Below are 6,000 nucleotides of genomic sequence, written 5' to 3'. Positions count from 1 at the left end.
TTCCTTTAAAATTACCTATCTACCCGCAACTAAGAATGTGATTGCTGACATTTTGTCTCAGAATTGTCACCAACAACAAGAACCACCCCTTCTGGGAAAGATGTTTCCCACTGCCACCTTTGTACATGCAGTCAATACCTGGCTACAAAACTTGCAAACTGACAGTGTGAACTACCCCCCTGATGCTAAATTACGTGCCTTCCTGACACAAATGGATGCCTATTACCACAACATGCCTATTTATATTCTCACACCTGCATTCCGTTTTAAAGTGTTACAGTTGGGACATGACTCCCTTGTGGCAGGACTGAGGACAGAAAGGAACTATGGAGTAATCATCAAGGATGTGTTTCGCTTAAATAGTCTACCGTTATTACTTCATTATTACCAATCGAGGGATGCAATATACTTCCAGATTTTGGGGAGCATTGTGCAAACATATAGGTATCTCCAGAAACATCAGGATACCACCCGGAGACCAACGGACAGACCGAGCGTCTAAATCAGACACTTGAGCAATATCTACAGTGTTTCACCAATCTGTCTCAAAACAATTGGGTCCCTTTTCTGCCCCTGGCAGAGTTTTCCTAGAACGCAATCCATTCAGCTATTGGAAGTCCTCTTTTATTGTTCTTACGGCTTTCAACCTGACATGGTTCCAAAAAATACCCTTCTGTTGTGACTTGTGTGCCTTCCATAGAAGAAAACATGAAGAATCTACAGTACATACAACACCAGACACTACATGATGAATAACTTGCCTACAAGAAATTTGCTGATCAGAAAAGAAGGAAGTCCGAGGCAAATCAGAAAGGAGATCTTGTCTGGCTGTCTTCTAAATACCTACAGAGAAGACTGAAACCAGGGAAGTTTCCCCCCAGATATTTCGGACGATTTCTGATAGTGAGGTCTATGAATCCAGTGCCCTACAAGCTCAAGCTACCAGCATCGCGACATCGCATCACCCTGTTTTTATGCTACTTTACTCAAGCCGTTCACAGGAAAACACGACAACCACATAATTCCCACACTTGAAGATCTTGCAGGGGAAAGCGAGGTGCGTGGGATTTGTGTCTCCAGATTCCATTGATGCACCCTTCAGTATTTAGTGGATTGGAAATGCTACTTATCTGCAGAATGGTCTTGGGAACCTGTGACTAATGTACATGCTCTTACATGCTCCATGTCTGGTTCGATTGTTTCATCAACATAACCCTTGGAAACTGACTGGTGTCTGTTATAGAAGGGGGCATGATGCTTACTGCCTGTCACTGCCGTCCCTGGAACCTCTCCACTCGCATCTCCTTGTGGAGGCGCTGGAAGGGGTTTCCCCACACCAAGTTGGCATGTGTACAGAACGCTGTGATGTCATCCTGAAACCCTGATCAGGAAATAAAATCCGGTGACAGGTAAGCGGCATGTTGCAACCGTCTATGTGGTTGCCCTACGCTGTTTTTGTTTCCCCCTTGCTAGTGTTCTTGGCAAGCTCTCTCTCTATTCTGTTCTCTGCTTTTGCTTGCATGCTCCTTTCAGTGCGCCGCCCTGCCTCCTTGTCTGTGTTCTATTTCCTGTCTGGCTCTCTCCATCTATTCAGTGCCCTCTGCTCCCAGCTCTCGGGGAAGTTTCCTTTTACCTGGTCCCAAGCTGCTGCACTCTACAGCCGCTACCTGGGACGCATTGCGATCGCTCTCTGTACATCTACAGGAGATCATTATTTACCTGGAAGTATTCTACGCCGCAACACTGCCGCCACTACAGCTCTGCTCCCATTGGATTACACCATCCATGAGGGTTTTTCCCCCTTGGTTTTTTTCTGAGACATAGCTCTCCAGGTGGCTCCTCTGCCCCCCTGATTTTGCTCTTTGGGTTGCACAGTGGCGGCTTGGAGGGACAGGCCTTACCTCTTCCCTCTAGAGGACTCCCAAGACCAGGAAGGTAAGGCCTGTCTCAGACAGATTCTGAACAATGGAACAAGAGAAGACCAAGTGTAAGGAGGGTTCCAAAGGGAACTGGCACATGTGGGATGTCAGTGGATGGAACTTGAAGTTTTGAGTTGCACCAGGAGAGAAGACTAGGAATTTATTTATATTGGATTTCAGAGAGAATGCTACTAAGGAGGGTCTGCACACCACCTGTGTGGGCTAAAAATGTTGTTAGTAGAAATGTTTTATAATTGTTCTTTTATAACATGCTTAATACCAACAAGTTATTTCTAGGTGCGGGATTCGAACCTGGGTTTTCCGCTACGTTGGTTTGCTTGTAAGACAAACGCGTTGCCCCGAGCTATCCTTCCTCCTGTTAAACTAATAAACGACATGAACGCAAATATTATTGCGTGATTTCCTCCGACTACCACAGTTGCTGAGGAGTTTTTCCAATGGAAACGTCCATTGAGTTTGCAAGGGCATCTCAGTGGGATAACATCTTAGTTCTCAAGTCTCTCCAAGGCGCTTCATTTGAGTCACTGCATGAAATGGATATCAAGCCCCTAGCCCCTAAAACAGCATATTTTATTGTGACTTCCTTTGTCCTTAGGTTATGAGAAATGGGGATATTGATGTGTAGATCACCATTCCTTTCTATTCTCACTGCATTTGAGGCACTAGAGGTTAGGTGAACCCCAGCCTAACAAAAGTGATCACTACATTTTCTAGATATAAGGATGTTATTCTGTAAGTGTTTTTCAGAATCCTCCATCACCAGACAAAGAGACCTGGCAATGTCTTTATGTAAAGAGATCAGTGCTGGAATACTTCAAGGGCACAGAGAATCTCTTGGTGACATTTGGGCCATCAAGGACGGGGGGAGGAAAGCCTCTGTAGTGTTAATTAGTAAAGGGATCTTTAATATCAAGTCCAGGGCAGGTCCACTAAAGGCATGGTGGCATCTTGGCTTTTGCTCAGGGACTACATTTGCAGGAGATCGGTTGAGCTGCAAGTGGGCACATCCCAGCACATTCATTAGACACTATACATTAAATGTGGGCTATCAGGATTCTGGGCACAAGTGTTCTGCATGCTAGTCTGGATTAAATTGGTTCACTGGATGCATAATGTCAATAAACATGGTGATGTGGCAACATACTTCTTGGTCAGTGTTTGTGTCACGGTCCCCTTCTAGAATCATACCAGGGACGTCATTTAGGGGTCGCAGCTGCGACCCCAGGAGTCTCCCTTGCTGCCCCTAAGAAAAATGTAAAAATAAAAAAAAAAACATTTTGTTTTCTTTTTATTGCGGCACCTGGGCTGTGGCCAGCAGCATGTGGCTCTTCGTTTCTGGAGTGGCTGGTTTTCTGGTAGCTATAGCCAGTAAGATAGCTCAGTGGGTAGAGCTCTTGATACTGCTATCTGTGTGGCATCTGCAGGTTGCAGGTTCGAATCCCGGCATGGTCAACTCAGCCTTTCTTCCTGCTGAAGTTGATAAAGGTGTACCAACACAGGAAGGGTGATATTGTATGTATATTGGTTCTATATGAAGCGCTTAATAAGTGCTATATAATAACACATCATTATCGTTTGGCCTTGGACGTCCGGTTGCATTCCCAGTAATTTTGTAATATGGGCTATACACACTGATACTAACCATACATATGGTGATCCATTCTTGTATGCAATGTATATATCCCTTTACAGTGATACCGTAACCATATTTTTCATAGTTTACTTAGAAACAATGCTATGTGATGCCACTTCCTGTTTTGTGAAGGGGTGAAAGGTCATGTTCCATCACTTCCTGTGATGTCACTTCAGGGTGGGGTCAGATGACATCACTTCCTGTTATGTCATCAGGGGGTCAAGGGTCGTGTGGTGTCACTTACGCTACCCCTGGCATTTTGGTGAAATGACGTCCCTGAATCATACCTCACACATATTGGGATAAGAACGAGGCATGGTGGTAACACCCAGATTACTTTCTTGTCATTTTAATTACTCCCAGTCCTACTCTCCCTCGTCACAGTAGTTGTCTCTGCGGCACCAGCATCCATGACAGGACCTTATAGCAAAATGTTCTAGTCCCTCCCCATCTTGCTTTGAAGATCTATAACCCCCAGCACCTCATAATCCTGCAGCTACCATACCAAGTATAGTGTTATTTATTTACTGTCTCCCGCCTAAAATAATTATAACCCCAATGCAGTCCTATGGGGAAATTACATTCTCCTGATTTCTGTGGTTTAATCTTCCTTTCAGGGGCTCTACAATGTTGGCAAGTCAGCAGCTCTATCACATGCCAATCCCCTTACCATACATGCCAACCCTACAGATGTATTCGGGAGACTCACTTTCTCCTGCCTAAAATACATCTTTGCCCAATGCATTCATGTGGCAAAATGTTTGTCTCCCGATTTTTCAGATGAAATCTCCCTCCCAAGTGGGTTGGAATGTTTGTATGTACAATACATGCCAACCCTCCCGATTTAGGTGGGAGACTCCTGATATTTCAGTGATAAATACAGCTATTTTTCACGTTCTCCCACTTAACATTATTTCCCCAATGCATTCCTATGGGGAAATTGTTGTCTCCAGATTTCTCTGAATAAATCTCCCTCCCAGGTGCGTTGGAATGTTTGCATGGATGATGTATGCCTTACATGCCCTTGTAAGTGAAGGGGCTTTCACCCGCCAAAAACAAAATCGTATTTTTTCACCCAGGGACCATAAACAGTTGAGAGCTATGGTAATGTGACGAGGAAGGGTAGGACTAGGAGTAATGAAGATTACCAGTAAGTAATTGCGACATTACTGTGATGTTCTGCAGACCGGTGCAACACCACAATTACGACCAAGTTCCTTTTCCTTGTGCAGTACTATCTATGACAAGCAGTACAGGGACACACAAGTACATTGCGAATTAGATTTTAAAAACACTCAAAGACCTCACATGACCAATGCTCCAAGACTGACACATGGTCTCAATATGCTCGTGGTCTCAGAGGGCACTAGTGTAATACAAATTTCGGTCTGCCAACCCAAAACCTGAAACTTGCTTCATGGAGGTTTATGGCCTTCTTGAGTTATTATAAAGATGTTTACTCTGTGCCATTTTCAGAGATTTCTTCCATCTCTATAGGCATAGAGCGTAGCAGATATCTGGAGATACTTCCGGTTCGGAACGTCATCCTGAAAGCTGTCTACGCGAGACCTAATGAGGGCGGGACTTGCTGCGGAAGCCAATAAGTTGTCAGAAACCACTTCCTGAGAGGTTACGCTCAGGATATATTTAGTAAGCTACATTACAGCAAGGAGCATTGCATACAAATAGCTAATCCATTATCCGTCTGGAGCTCGTTCATTATGGCTACAGTTGTGCATTTGTAGCCATCATTGTAATGATTGTTGGTTTATTGATATTGGGACAGCTCGGTTTTGATGGAGCTGGCTGTCGTTTAGTAATCCGGGTTTGCGCATGTTATTCTTAACAAAAGCTGGCCCGACATTGTTAAGCTATCAAGCTGTTGAAAGCTGACCTCTATTTGGGGTCACTGCCTGCTCCATTTTTGGTTTGGTAGTCTGCTGCATTAGTTTGGGGGAAAAGGTTATGTGGATTTTTACCAGGCACCGCTGCCATTTGCAATCTCCATTTGCTCCTGTTGATCTTAACGAATGAGGGAGGAGGGAGTGGTTAGGGGATTGATGGGGGAAAGACTGGTGTTGTGCTCAACTGTTGGTGCTGACCCAAGTCAACAAGGAAGATCTTCCTGGAATCATTCTGGAGTCACTGGGTGACTCCATCCTAAGGTCACCCATGGCTAGTTCAGGGATATCATCCGAAACCATCCAGATGTATGTGTATAGGCCAAAATATTTAAATTACATGACTCTAGAGTTATCACAGAAACTACTCAAGGATGAGTTCTGATTACTTCCAGTGATGATCTTGTATTATTCCAAGATGACCCCATTACAACTTCAGGATGGGTGGGACAATTTTAGGATAGGCCACCAAACACCACTAACCTTTTTGTGCACCACATCTATTGAAAAAACACATTTGACATGC

This window comes from Ambystoma mexicanum, chromosome 2p, assembly GCF_040938575.1.
Source record: "Ambystoma mexicanum isolate Mex_15411 chromosome 2p, UKY_AmexF1_1, whole genome shotgun sequence".
NCBI classification, from domain to species: Eukaryota; Metazoa; Chordata; class Amphibia; order Caudata; family Ambystomatidae; genus Ambystoma; species Ambystoma mexicanum.
This window is presented reverse-complemented; position numbering follows the sequence as displayed.